The following is a 16,430-nucleotide window of genomic DNA, read 5'->3' as shown; positions in this document are numbered from 1 at the left end:
AGAAAGTATATAATTGGTATATAAAACCCATGCTTCAATTAATTTTTTGGGGGGCAACTGGTATATCACACCAGTAGAAATTATTTGTTCCAATAGCGTTTGGCACTCTGTATAGCTGGGGTGCAGTAGAACCGCACACAGATGCTGCACAATACAAATGCACTATAATATACTTTCTATATAATATACTTTCTATCTAAGTATATTACACCCCTCACTATATCACACCTATTGATAGCACACCTATACCAGTCCTTAAAAGGACTTTTGTGGCCCTATTAGCTAGCGATTTGTGTCCCTAACAGTCTGTCCCTGCTCCACACAGCAACCTCTCCCTACACTGGCAAAAGACTGAATGTAAAATGGCGCCCAGATCAGGTTTATTTATAAGGTAAGGGGGTATGTCCATGTGCTGAAACGTCTCAATTGGCTGTCCTGTACCACCTGATGGATGTGTCATGGGTCAAAGTTCTTTACAATGTATAAGAATAAGGTGCTGGTGCCGGCGAACTGCGAACGAGCAAAGTTCGCAGCAAAACGACCGACGGGCGAACCGCAAGGCCATCTCTAATTAACACAATAAAAAAAAAATTATTTATCTGCTTTTAAGACAGTGATACCTCATTAAAAAAAACTTTTGATAAATTTTAAATTAGATACAATTTTTTACATTTAAAAGAAAGTTTCCAAAGACCACTTTTTAAAGGACCAATTCAGTTATGAAGTCCCTTGTGGGGCTTACATAATAGAAAACACCCATATATGACCCTATTTTAGAAAATAGAAATATGAGTCTACAAACTTTGTTAACCCTTTAGGTGTTCCACAAGAATTAAAGGAAAATTTCAAAATTTCACTTTTTTTTTTGCAGGTGTTTGTTTTAATCAGTTTTTTCCTGTGAGGCAGCAAGGCTTTACAGCCAAACAAAACTCAATATGTATTACCCTGATTCTGCAGTTTACAGAAACATCCCATATGTGGTCGAAAACTTGTGTATGGGCACATGGCAGAGCACAGAAGGGAAGGAGCAACATATGGATTTTGGACGGCAGATTTCACTGGGATAATTTTAAGTTGCCATGTCTCATTTGAAGACCCCCTCATGCATCCCTACAGCAGAAACTCCTAAAAAGTGACCCCATTTTGGAAAATACAGGATAAGGTGACAGTTTTATTGATACTATTTTGGTGTACATATGATTTTTTAACGCTCGATGTTACGCTTTATGTGAGGCAAGGTAACCAAAAAATGGCACAGATTTTATTTTTTGTTTTTACGGTTTTCACCTGACAGGATAGATCATGTGTTATTTTTATAGAGCAGGTTGTCAATGTTGCAATGATGCCAAATATGTGTATTTTTATTTTTTGTTTCAGTTTTACACAATAAAGCTTTTTTGTAAAAACGCATGTTTTTGTGTTTCCATTTTATGAAAGCTATATGGGGTTTTTTTCTGCTGATTGTCTTGTGTGGGGACCTGTTTTTTGTGGGAAGAGTTGACGTTTTATTGGTACCATTTTTGAATACATATGATTTTTTGATCATTCAATATTACACTTTTTTAGGGCAGGGTGACAAAAATAGCTGTTTTGGCACAGTTTTTATTTAGTTTTTTATGGAATTCACTTGTGTGGGTAGATCATGTGATATTTTTATAGAGCAGGTTGTTACAAATGAAGCAATACCTAATATGTCTATTTTTTGCATTTATTTCAGTTCTACACAACAAGAAAAAATCATGTTTTGCTGTCTCTATTCTTATTTTTACTGTAAACTTTTATCTTATTTATTTTTATAAAACACTTTTTTTTAACTCTTTTTCAGTTTTTATTTTTGTCCCAGTATGGGACTTCAAAATTTCAGGGTCTGATCCCTGTTTCAATGTACAGGGTGGGCCATTTATATGGATACACCTTAATAAAATGGGAATGGTTGGTGATATTAACTTCCTGTTTGTGGCACATTAGTATATGTGAGGGGGGAAACTTTTCAAGATGGGTGGTGACCATGGCGGCCATTTTGAAGTTGGCCATTTTAAATCCAACTTTTGTTTTTTCAATAGGAAGAGGGTCATGTGACACATCAAACTTATTGGGAATTTCACAAGAAAAACAATGGTGTTATTCTTTCATGAGTTATTTACAAGTTTCTGACCACTTATAAAATGTGTTCAATGTGCTGCCCATTGTGTTGGATTGTCAATGCAACCCTCTTCTCCCACTCTTCACAAACTGATAGCAACACCGCAGGAGAAATGCTAGCACAGGCTTCCAGTATCCGTAGTTTCAGGTGCTGCACATCTCGTATCTTCACAGCATAGACAATTGCCTTCAGATGACCCCAAAGATAAAAGTCTAAGGGGGTCAGATCGGAAGACCTTGGGGGCCATTCAACTGGCCAACGACGACCAATCCACTTTCCAGGAAACTGTTCATCTAGGAATGCTCGGACCTGACACACATAATGTGGTGGTGCACCATCTTGCTGGAAAAACTCAGGGAAAGTGCCAGCTTCAGTGCATAAAGAGGGAAACACATCATGTAGCAATTTCGCATATCCAGTGGCCTTGAGGTTTCCATTGATGAAGAATAGCCCCACTATCTTTGTACCTCATATACCACACCATACCATAGATTTTTTTGTTCCAACAGTCTTGGAGGGATCTATCCAATGTGGGTTAGTGTCAGACCATAAGAGGTGGTTTTGTTTGTTAACTTCACCATTCACATAAAAGTTTGCCTCATCACTGAACAAAATCTTCTGCGTAAACTGAGGGTCCTGTTCCAATTTTTGTTTTGCCCATTCTGCAAATTCAGTGAGCCGATCTGGGTCATCCTCGTTGAGATGCTGCAGTAGCTGGAGTTTGTAAGGGTGCCATTTGTGAGTAGCTAATATCCGCCGAAGGGATGTTCGACTAATGCCACTATCCAGTGACATGCGGCGAGTGCTACGCTGTGGGCTCTTGCTGAATGAAACTAGGACAGCCACTGATGTTTCTTCATTAGAGACAGATTTCATGTGTCCACATTTTGAAAAATCCAACACTGAACCAGTTTCACGAAACTTAGCAAGCAGTTTGCTAACTGTAGCATGGGAGATGGGTGGTCTCGTAGGGTGTCTTGCATTGAAATCTGCTGCAATGACCCGGTTACTGCGTTCACCAGACATCAACACAATTTCTATCCGCTCCTCACGTGTTAACCTCAACTACATGTCAATGGCTGTAAACAAAGAGAAACTTGTAAATAACTCATGAAAGAATAAAGTTACGTTAAAACCAAGCACACCATTGTTTTTCGTGTGAAATTCCAAATAAGTTTGATGTGTCACATGACCCTCTTCCTTTTGAAAAAACAAAAGTTGGATTCAAAATGGCCGACTTCAAAATAGCCGCCATGGTCACCACCCATCTTGAAAAGTTTCCCCCCTCACATATACTAATGTGCCACAAAACAGGAAGTTAATATCACCAACCATTCCCATTTTATTAAGGTGTATCCATATAAATGGCCCACCCTGTAGTATAATACATGCTGTATTGTACTACACTGACAGTGTGCCTATGAGACCCAGCCTGGGGGCTGGGCCTCACAGGCTTCTGTAAATGGCAGACTCTGAGGGCTTTGCATGGCCTAGGGTTGCCATGGCAGCCATCGGTCCCCTGTCACTACAGCGCGGGTGCCGATGGAGAGGCAGAGGTAGCCCCCTCCCTCTGTGAACCTGGTATATGAAACAGTCAGCGTTGATCGTGACATATAATACCTTAACCCCTTCCCGACCTTTTGCGTACTGTTACGTCATGGGAACCACTGAGTTCCCGCAATTTGACGTAATAGTACGTCATAGTGATCGCACGGGCACCTAAGCGGTGCTCGCGCGATCACTGCAGGGGCCCGGCAGTCCGTGGTAGCCGGGCCCCTGCTGTATCCGCCAGCATCACTGTAAAAGCCGATGCCGGCGGATTAACCCCTTCTATGCCGCGGTCCGCGCTGACCGCGACATAGAAGAGGTTTGTGTCAGGTGAACGATCGCATCGAGTCCCCGCACTGCTGTGGCGGGGACCTGATGCGACACAAGGCAGCCCAATGCGGTGCAGAGGCTGCCCAATGCCTTGCACGGCATCGGGAACTGCCTTCTACGGGTGCCGAGGAGATTCAGCCTCAGGCTGGGTCCCCTAGGCAACCTGTTAGTGTACGACTAGTGTCATACACTAACAGGCAATGCATTACAATACAGATGTATTGTAATGCATTGCAGAGGGGATCAGACCCCCAAAAGTGAACATCAGTAATAAAATAATGTTTTTAATAAAATTAATAAAGTAATAAAATTAATAAAGTAAAAAAAGAAAAAAAAAGACCCTTTCCCCACATATATTAGGTATAGCCGCGTCCGTAATGACCGGCTCTATAAATATATCACATGATCCACCCTGTCCGATAAACACCATAAAAAAATAAAATAAAAACGGTGTAAAAAAAAGCCATTTTTGTCACCTTACATCACAAAAAGTGCAACACAAATCGATCAAAAAGGCGTATGCCCCCCAAAATTGTATCAATAAAACCGTCACCTCATCCCGCAAAAAATTAGCCCCTACCTAAGACAATCGCCCAAAAAATAAAAAAAACTATAGCTCTCGGAACATGGAGACACTAAAACATCATTTTTTTTGTTTCAAAACTGCTATTATTGTGCTAAAGTGAAATACATAAAAAAATATACATATTAGGTATCGCCACATCCGTAACAAACAGCTCTATAAAAATATCACATGACCTAACCACTCAGGTGAACACCGTTTTAAAAAAAAAAAAATTTTGTCACATTAAATCATAAAAAATGCAACAGCAAGTGATCAAAAAGGCGTATGCCCCCCAAAATAGTACCAGTCAGACCGTCACCTCATCCCGCAAAAAATGAGACCCTACCTAAGAGAATCGGTCAAAAAATAAAAAAGCAATGGCTCTCAGACTATGGAGACACTAAAATATGATAATTTTTTGCTTAAAAACTGCTATTAATGTGCTAAAGTTAAAAAAAATTAAAAAAGTATACATATTATGTATCGCCACATCCGTAACAAACAGCTATATAAAAATATCACATGACCTAACCACTCAGGTCAACACACAAAAAAAAAAAAAAATGTGTAAAAAAAAGCCATTTTTGTCACATTACATCACAAAAATTGCAACAGCAAGTGATCAAAAAGGCATATGCCCCCCAAAATAGTACCAGTCAGACCATAACCTCATCCCGCAAAAAATGAGACCCTACCTGAGAGAATCGGTCAAAAAATAAAAAAGCTATGGCTCTCAGACTATGAGACACTAAAATATCATTATTTCGGTTTCAAAAATGCTATTATTGTGTAAAACTTAAATAAATAAGAAAAAGTAGACATATTAGGTATTGCCACGTGCGTAACGATCTGCTCTATAAAAAAGTCACATGACCTAATCCCTCAGGTAAACGCTGTAAAAATTAAAAATAAAAACGGTGCCAAAACACACATTTTTTTGTTACCTTGCCTCACAAAAAACGTAATATAGAGCAATTAAAAATCATATGTACCCCAAAATAGTACCAATAAAACTGGCACCTTATCCCGTAGTTTCCAAAATGTGGTTACTTTTTTGAGTTTCTACTCTAGGGGTGCATCAGGGGGGCTTCAAATGGAACATACGATCAGTTTCATTAGAGTCCCGGAGAAATGGGACTACTTAAAAGTGGCACTATTGAAGGCAACAGAAAATTGCATTAGGCTTGTCAGTAAAAGCAAAAAAAGGAAGAGACCACTGTGGTACTCAGCAGAAGTGGCCAAAATCATTAAAAACAAAAAGATAGCATTTAGGAATTATAAAAAAAAAAAAAACAATAAGATTAGGCAGAGAGAGGCCAAACAAGTTATAAGAGCTTCTAAAGCACAGGCAGAAGAGAAATTAGCTCAGTCAGGGAAAAAAGGCGATAAGGCATTCTTCAGATACATAAATGAAAAAAGGAAACTAAAACAAGGAATTACCAAATTAAAAACAAAAGAAGGAAGGTATATGGAAGAAGATAAAGAACTAGCTGACTGCCTCAATAAATACTTCTGTTCAGTTTTTACAAAGGAAAATGAAGGAAAAGGACCTCAGTTAGGAAAGAAGACTAATGAATCTTTTGATGCATGTGTCTTTACAGAGGAAGAGGTTCTAAGTCAGCTGTCTAAAATTAATACAAATAAGTCACAGGGGCCTGATGGGATACACCCAAAGCTATTAAAAGAGCTCAGCGGTGAACTAGCAAAACCATTAACAGATTTATTTAACCAATCACTGGCAACAGGAGTCATCCCAGATGATTGGAAATTAGCAAATGTTGTGCCCATTCACAAGAAAGGTAGTAGGGAGGAATCGGGCAACTAGAGGCCAGTAAGCCTGACATCAATAGTGGGGAAATTAATGGAAACCATACTTAAGGAGAGAATTGTGGAACATCTAAAATCCCATGGATTGAAAGATGAAAAACAGCATGGGTTTACTTTAGGGAGATCATGTCAAACTAATCTTATTGATTTTTTTGATTGGGTAACTAAAATAATAGATGGAGGAGGTGCAGTAGACATCGCTTATCTAGACTTTAGTAAGGCTTTTAATACTGTCCCACATAGAAGGCTTATCAATAAATTGCAGTCTTTGGGCTTGGACTCCCATATTGTTGAATGGATTAGGCAGTGGCTGAGGAACAGGCAAGAGAGAGTTGTAGTCAATGGAGTATATTCAGACCAAGGTCTTGTTACCTTGCCTCGATGGTAAGGTGTGTCTTTTTGCTGATGACACAAAGATTTGTAACAGGGTTGATGTTCCTGGAGGGATACACCAAATGGAAAAGGATTTAGGAAAACTAGAGGAATGGTCAAAAATCTGGCAACTAAAATTTAATGTTGATAAGTGCAAGATAATGCACCTGGGGCGTAAAAACCCAAGAACAGAATATAAAATCAGTGATACAGTCCTAACATCAGTATCTAAGGAAAGGGATTTAGGGGTCATTATTTCAGAAGACTTAAAGGTAGGCAGACAATGTCATAGAGCAGCAGGAAATGCTAGCAGAATGCTTGGGTGTATAGGGAGAGGAATTACCAGTAGAAAGAGGGAGGTGCTCATGCCGCTCTACAGAGCACTAGTGAGACCTCATTTGGAGTATTGTGCTCAGTATTGGAGACCATATCTCCAGAAGGATATTGATACTTTGGAGAGAGTTCAGAGAAGAGCTACTAAACTGGTTCATGGATTGAAGGATAAAACTTACCAGGAAAGATTAAAGGACCTTAACATGTATAGCTTGGAAGAAAGACGAGACAGAGGGGATATAATAGAAACTTTTAAATACATAAAGGGAATCAACAAGGTAAAAGAGGAGATAATATTTAAAAGAAGAAAAACTGCTACAAGAGGACCTAGTTTTAAATTAGAGGGGCAAAGGTTTAAAAGTAATATCAGGAAGTATTACTTTACTGAGAGAGTAATGGATGCATGGAATAGCCTTCCTGCAGAAGTGGTAGCTGCAAATACAGTGAAGGAGTTTAAGCATGCATGGGATAGGCATAAGGCCATCCTTCATATAAGATAGGGCCAAGGGCTATCCATAGTATTCAGTATATTGGGCAGACTAGATGGGCCAAATGGTTCTTATCTGCCGACACATTCTATGTTTCTATGTTTCTACATGGTGTCAAAAAAACAGTCCAGCAAAATCTGCCTTCCAAAATCCGTATGGCATTCCTTTCCTTCTGCGCCCTGCCGTGTGCCCGTACAGCGGTTTACGACCACATATGGGGTGTTTTTGTAAACTACAGAATCAGAGCCATAAATATTGAGTTTTGTTTGGCTGTTAACCATTGCTTTGTAACTGGAAAAAAAATATTAAAATGGAAAATCTGCCAAAAAAGTGAAATTTTGAAATTGTATCTCTATTTTCCATTAATTCTTGTGGAACATCTAAAGGGTTAACAAAGTTTGTAAAATCAGTTTTTAATACCTTGAGGGGTGTAGTTTCTAGAATGGGGTCACTTTTTGGAGTTTCTACTCTAGGGGTGCATCAGGGGGGCTTCAAATGGGACATGGTGTCAAAAAACCAGTCTAGCAAAATCTGCCTCCCAAAAACCGTATGGCATTCCTTTCCTTCTGCGCCCTGCTGTGTGCCTCTACAGCGGTTTACGACCACATATGGGGTGTTTCTGTAAACTACAGAATCAGAACCATAAATATTGAGTTTTGTTTGGCTGTTAACCCTTGCTTTGTAACTGGAAAAAAAATATTAAAATGGAAAATCTGCCAAAAAAGTGAAGTTTTGAAATTGTATCTCTATTTTCCATTAATTCTTGTGGAACACCTAAAGGGTTAACAAAGTTTGTAAAATCAGTTTTGAATACATTGACGGGTGTAGTTTCTAGAATGGGGTCACTTTTTTGGAGTTTCTACTCTAGGGGTGCATCAGGGGGGCTTCAAATGGGACATGGTGTAAAAAAAACAGTCCAGCAAAATCTGCCTTCCAAAAACCGTATGGCATTCCTTTCCTTCTAAGCCCTGCCGTGTGCCCGTACAGCGGTTTAAGACCACATATGGGGTGTTTCTGTAAACTACAGAATCAGAGCCATAAATATAGAGTTTTGTTTGGCTGTTAACCCTTTTTTGGTAACTGGAAAAAAATATTAAAATGGAAAATCTGCCAAAAAAGTGAAATTTTAAAATTGTATGTCTATTTTCCATTAATTCTTGTGGAACACCTAAAGGGTTAACAAAGTTGGTAAAATCAGTTTTGAATACCTTGAGGGGTGTAGTTTCTATAATGGGGTCATTTTTGGGTGGTTTCTATTATGTAAGCCTCACAAAGTGACTTCAGACCTGAACTGGTCCTTGAAAAGTGGGTTTTTGAAAATTTCTAAGCCTTGTAACATCCCCAAAAAATAAAATGTCATTCCCAAAATGAGGCAAACATGAAGTAGACATATGGGAAATGTAAATTAATAACTATTTTTGTAGGTATTACTATGTATTATAGAAGTAGAGAAATTGAAACTTGGAAATTTGCAAATTTTTCGAAATTTTTGGCAAATTTGGTATTTTTTTATAAATAAAAATTAATTTTTTTGACTCTATTTTACCAGTGTCATGAATTACAATAGGTGACGAAAAAACAATCTCAGAATGGCCTGGATAAGTCAAAGTGTTTTAAAGTTATCACCACATAAAGTGGCACATGTCAGATTTGCAAAAAATGGCCTGGGCAGGAAGGTGAAAACAGGCTCGGCGTTGAAGGGGTCAATCCACCAGCATCGACGTTTACAGCATTACTGGTGGATACAGCAGGGTCCCAATTGTCAGTCCCAGCCGGGCCCCTGCACTGATCGGGCGCACACAGCTCCAGTGCCTGCCCGATCATCCCGTACATCCCGCTGTGACGTACTAGTACGTCAGATGTCACCAAGGAGTTAAATCAACCCCTATCCCAATTTTCATTTAAAAATATATAAACAATAAAAAAGGATGTCATGTAATTTTTAGTGCACAGTGGATGCCGTAATATCAAAACCCAAAAAACCTTGCTGGAATTGTGTTTGTTTGTTCTTTTTTTCTATTTATTTAATTCTGTTCCTGTATTTTCCCAAATACAAGACACAGTAAATTAAATGGCGCCATTAAAAAATACAACTTATCCAGCAAAAAATAAGCCCTAATATAGCTACAGTATATGAACAGAAAATTTAAAAAGTTATGCTACATGGGGAAGACAAAAACTAAAGTAGGCCCGTACTTAAAAGGGTTGTTTTAATTCAGCAAATGGCCTTTATCATGTAGATAAAGTTAATACAAGCCACTTAGTAATGTATTGTGATTGTCCATATTGCTTCCTTTGCTGGCGTGATGAAAAAATGAATTATAGACTGCTTGTTTCCATGGTTACGACCACCCTGCAATCCAGCATTGGTGGACGTGCTTGCACACTATTGTAAAAAGCACCGGCATATGTGCGCTCCTGCAGTCCCGGTTTCTATATAGTGCAATCATGGCCGCCGCTGCTGGAAACAGGAAGTATATAATTTGATGTAAAAATGAATCCAGCCAGCAAAGGAAACACTATGGTTAATAACAATACATTAGTAACTGCCTTGTAATGACTTTCTCTACATGATTAATGCCATTTGGTGAAGCGAGACAACCCCTTTAAGGGGTTAATCATTATTGGCTTGGTGTAAAAAATGGCATCCATGTACAACAGCCATGAGTTGGTATGAGCATCTAGTACGTCCTAGTTTGCACCAAATGTATTATGTAGCTTGTGTCATTCTTTAGAAAGATTTCACAATCTGCACAAAATGAAATCTTATTTTATTGTTTAAAAAAGCATATTCTTTACCGCACTGTCCATTAATGTGCCCAATTGTTTTGTGCATCAGTATATACTTTCCAGTTTCCTCTGACTTATATGAAATCACATAACCGCATACTAAGATAAATAATGTAATAAATGTAGATAGAACGGGAATACCTACACAAAGACACAAGGCAGATTCTAATCAGCAATTATAGTTTTAACTCTTTCCGCAACCATTTAAACCCATGGTTTAAGAGATACAGCCCATCCCCCACCCAATCACATTTCGGTATGGAAACATAAAGAAGATTAGAGCTAAGCAGAAGCAGTTGTCTGAGGAGGCTGTAATTAACTGCACATAAAAGTAATTGACTGGACAAGTCTGCAGTCCCTTCTTCAACACCAAAGAACAATGCTATACAGTAATACTGGCAGTATATACTAGATATAGATTACACATTATTCCGCACATAATTATGAGTGTTTTAATAATATCTGTTGACCATTCTACAGCACTGAATATCAGATAATCTCCAATGCTTTCATTACTATATGTTGGGACGGATCTTGCTACCCAACTATTCCCATTATTAAACAGCATCTTCATATTTGTTACCGTGCATTGCAGATATTTATGTAATAGAGAACACCATACTATGTATAGACAGCCCAAGTGCCATCTAAAGGAGTTGTTCTGCTGTTAATAAAATATCCGGGAAGCTCTGTTTACAGCCGTGAGCAACAAATCCATGGCAAAACATCTGGTTGTGCATTATATAAAGGCAAAAATGGGAAAACCACCAATCAGAAGCATGTCTAAAAGGGGATAAACTGGAAAAGATAATAACTTATCCTCAGCATAGTTCATCATTATCACTTCAGCAAAGGTCCGTCCCAACATTCCCAGCGATCAGCAGTTTCAGGGAGCAGCCACTCTCACTAAAGCTCTGTTGAGCGATGCAGGCTCCTGGCAGCTTTCCAAGGACAGCGCTGTGCATCGTATAGTGGCAGTGTTTGGTACTGCAACTCAGCCCCATTGACTTGAATGGGGCTGAGCTGCAACTTGGCCATGTACAGTGATGTCAGTGGCCTAGAATGAGGATGCGGCACTCAAGGCCTCTTCTACCAGCTGATCATCAGGGGTCCCGGATGTCACACCACCGCAGATCTGATACTGATGACCTATCCAGAGGATAAGTCATAAATATATTTTCCAGGATAACCCCTTTAATGTCTTAACCATGCTTAACTGCTGAAAGCACTGGGTAGGGGCTGGGGAAGAGAGTACAAACCTTAAATACCTTTTTTTTTTTTATTGGTTAGTATTAGGATTAGTGAGAATGTGAACTTGTATTCTGCCAGATTCTGCTACTCATGTGCGCATATGGCGGAGCTTCACTGCAAGGTACTCTTTGCCTTGAGGTGGTTTACTACCCCTCACCTCTGTGCTGAGTGATAACTGTGGTCGTCTCCAGATTGGATGCTGCAGCTATCACTCAGAAAAGAGCAGAGGGGCTGTGAAGCATCCCAATGCAGAGAGCACAGTGATGCTCCGCCTCCAATGCACTTGCAGGAGCAGAACCTGGTAGAGTAAAAGTTTATATTCACACTACTCATGATAATAATAGCTCCCAAAAAGGTATGTTTGTACTGCTCTATCCAGCCCTACAGCGGACAACAGTTTAGCGTGGTTAAAACTACTGACAGACTCCATAAAGAGAATGCAACAAACAGGCGCCTGTGAACAATTGCCTAAAAGGAGATATACACTTTACAAAAAATCTTCAGCTACATAAACACTTCGCCTAGAGGAGTTTCTTAGCCGGAAGTTAGCAACACAGTTCTATGGGGTGCTTGTGGTGGTCAAAAGTTACACAGATGTAACATTTCATTAAAATATATAACTTTTGTAGGCTGGAGCCATTATAAGAAACTGATGAAAACAAGGAAATCGTCATTTTAATAAACTCGCATTGATAGTTCAAGTCAAGATAAGAAACGTTTAAATATATCTTATAAGACAAAAGTGGTTATCAAACTCCTATAATGACCTCCCCAATGCCCAGGCCCCTCATATACATTATACTCACCTGCTCCCCGGTACCGTCGCGGCCTGCTATTGGCTGCCCCTCTGTAGACGGATGTTTTGCTTTTGTTGTTTTGTGCTGCACTCCGGTATTTGGTTCTGCTGGGGCGGTATTTTGTGCTGCACTAAAGTATTGCTGAATCCGCCTACTTCTAATGGCCCTGTCTAATTCTGTTGCCCCGCCCTCTGTTACTTTGGACCCACCTACAACATAGGGTTTTTAAAAGGACCACTTTAAGTACACAGTCCGCCCCTGGTGAGTGTAGTCTACTAGCAATCCATCGCATTCCTTCTCTTACCATGGCCTCCCCAGAAGTCCTGCAATCATAGCAGAGACAAAAACTGGAGAGTATCATTGAAAATGACACCTTCTGGCACTTTCCAGGACCCCAATAATTAAACGGAATGACATTTAGCATTGTTATGTTGACACATTTCACATATAACTGCAAAGTAAACAAATGAGGATGAATGAATAACAAGAAAACATGAAGACATGGAAGCCAATGCGAACTCCTCCACATACTCCTACGTTTCATTGCTCACTCAATGCAGCACAGATTGTAGATTTGTCCCGGATCACTGATATGACCCTCGATACTGAAAATACTTCTAAATTTTTATTTAAACTGACATTTGAACAGACACAGAAAATAGTATGTATTATCCAGAGGAAGGAGGAAGACACCCTAAAGCTAAATGTCAATATACTGTAGTTGTAGGTACTAGGTGTAATATAAAACAGCGACCTAACATATGAATATTTAGATATTAACACAATGAAGATGCAGTGAAACTTTATATATAATGAAAACAAATACACATACTACTATTCAGAGAAGCATGTTGTTATGACTTAAAGGGGTATTCAAGGATTTCACTATTTTATTTTATTTATTTTACTATTCCCCGGATAGGCAGGGATCTATCAGCAGCTGAACAACACAGTCCCGTCTACTGTGTAGTGGACAGAGCTGGTTAAAGCAGTGCTGTTCCCATTGAAGTTGATGGGAGCAGTAACCAGCTCCACACATTACACAATGTATAGGGTAGTGTAGTTCCTATGCCGACTTCCAGCACTGCTTGGGAGCAGCTGATCGGCAGGGGAGTGGGGTATTGGATTCCACTGGTCAGATATTGATGGCCTATGCTTAGGATAGACCATAAACAGTGACATTCTGGAATACCCCTTTAAAGGGATACTTCCATCAATATTTTTCACGTATGCTACTTCTAGTCTTGGGTCTTTAACTTCTACCTTTGGTTGGACTTTTAACACAGCAAACAGCCTCACTTGACTTTCTCAGTTAGACCAATCACTGCAACCAAAGAGATGGGGGGAGGGGGAGCGACTTAATTAGAGCATCACACATTGCGCTGTTAAGTGCAGTACTGTTCTGTGGACATCCTAATTTACAAATAGACCTATCAAGGAATCAATAGAGCTGTGATACTGTTTAGGGATGAGCGAATCGATTTCGGATGAAACATCCGAAGTCGATTCGCATAAATCTTCGTTAGAATACTGTTTGGAGCGGGAAGTATTAGAATGTATTGGCTCCGACGAGCCGAAGTTATTACTTCACAAAGTCTCGTGAGACTTTCGGTAATAACTTCAAAAATTAATTTCTACTGTAAAATAACCTTTTACCGTACTCGGGTTCGGTTCCAAGGTACCACTTAAAAATCAACATTATAATGGGACTGAGTAATAGCTCATGACGGACTATTTCATTCACAGCAGAATATTTCATGACAACATTTAAATCATTAACAAGCTGACACTACACAATGGTTTTCTGAAAGAGGATTATTGGGACTCGCCCATAATGGCTTGATGACTCATGTATTGTTTCCAAAGTCGCAGACTAGGGTCCTACAGAATATAATATATAGGGTTGGGGGAGATTTCTTGAGGATACATTGACATATTGTGCTTGAGACAATGCATCAGGATTACTAATCAAATGATCTCATGTCATGTTAGGCGATTTTATATTTATTTTCTTAAATGTGATCATCCTAACCTTTTCCAAAATTACTTACAGAGATACTAGATGGCTTAGTGTCCATTTACGTCGTACATTGATCTGTCCAATTGTAGCTTTGTGCTTCTATTATTAATAAACCTAATGTCATGCAGTTTTCGTTCTTTTACTGTTTACACATTTCATATCTAAATGGGAGCTTATCTGCAGTAAACCGGCGTGGTCACTACATAGTGGGCCGAGCTTTCTACACCCGGCTCCGTCTACTGTATTGTTCCTACCCAGGCAACTGTTGAAAACTGCTGATCGGTGGGGGTACCAAGCATTGAATCCCCACTGATTTGACATTGATGATCAATTCTGAGAATAGATCATCAATATCTACAGACTGGAAAATCCCTTTAAGGCCTCTCACCTCTACTGCTACATGGAGGAAATTGCAGAGCTTCCATCTCCCTCTCTCACAATGCTGTCTCTCATTCTCTGTCATTCCACATCTCCCCCCAAAGTCTACCCACAGTTCTATTATCCCCTCTGGAGAATGTGGATGTGCAGCTATTGTAGGGGCACCAGTGGTTTTGTCCTCGTGCCAATCTATGACTTAACCCAACTGGCAACAATGATTTGTGCAAAGGATAGGATTTTTCTTGTAAGAGGAGCAAGCATATTGAGCTGTTGGACAACTCTATAAGGTTGGACCAAGACTAGCTTGTGGAGACAACTGACTTTCATGCAAACATTTTTAAATGATTTATGCAATGTTTTTTAAAAACTGGGCTAAAACCTGTCTTTGACCCTTAATTGCAATGGATTTTATGGTTCTCGCCTTATAATTTTGGTTAATTTCATGGGATAGTCTGTGGGAGGGGCACATTTTGTTGATGTAAAAAGGAACCAGTGAGCAGTTTTGACCCCATGAAGAATGCCAACAGCACTAAGGGACCAGAAAACCAGTTTAAACATATGATAGCAGTGGAGTCGTAGCATGTCGATACTCTTATTGAGAGCACAAGTAAGTAAAAGTAAGTTTTAGGATAAATGTACGTGTATAATAGTAAAAATGTTGCATATTTTCTGCGCAGATTAGACCACAAAAAATCTACAGTGGATTAAAGTGCCAATAATGTGGAAATTTCCTCTGATGTGACACTTTTCTGCATGGAAGTTGACCAGTGCTGTGGAATTTTAAACCCGCAGCATGTCAATTTCTGTTGCAGATTTTGTTGTGGATTTGCACAAAATCTCCGAGCTGACCCTACCCTAAATCTGTTAAGTGTGCTTTGGGTTTTCTCCAACAGCAAAGTGTCCTGGGCTTTCTGCAGTAAACATCCCCATATCCTCCTTTCTGCTCTTGAATGATGGCGCTGGTGTCTATCTGCTACAGCAGTGAGTGTGGAACGACTGTGTCAACCAAAAGATTTGTCTTTGGGCTAGTCCTAAGAATGATATCCTGGCAGTCCCTTGGCTTTCACCCTTTAATCCATATACAAGGATCTGGACTTTGCTCCAGGGCAGCCACTAGGATGCTACCTCCTGGAGTAGTCTCTGTGTGGTTGACAGCTGACCCACTGGTGTGGAGCACTGAGGGATCAGGCAAAACTGTAGTCAGGGACATGCAGCAGAAGCCTCAAACCACTGCTGCAACACCATCTAAGAGACAGTTAGAGTTGTCCCACAGGAGCAGAGGGGAAGGCCTGAGCAGTGTTTACTGCCGAGAGTCCAATACACTTCCAAGTTAGGGCACACCCAGTGGACACTTAGCATTGCAGCATGTGATAAATTAATACTTAAAGGGGTTCTGCACTTTGTTTTAACTGATGATCTATCCTCTGGATAGATCATCAGCTTCTGATCGTCAGGGGTCCGACACCCGGGACCCCCGCCGATCAGCTGTTTGAGAAGGCAGCGGAGCTCCAGTAGCGCCGCGGCCTTCTCACTGTTTACCGCCAGAACCACTGACGTCACGACTAGTATCAACTAGCATGGGCGGGGC

Source organism: Bufo bufo, chromosome 2 (assembly GCF_905171765.1).
Source record: "Bufo bufo chromosome 2, aBufBuf1.1, whole genome shotgun sequence".
NCBI classification, from domain to species: Eukaryota; Metazoa; Chordata; class Amphibia; order Anura; family Bufonidae; genus Bufo; species Bufo bufo.
This window is presented reverse-complemented; position numbering follows the sequence as displayed.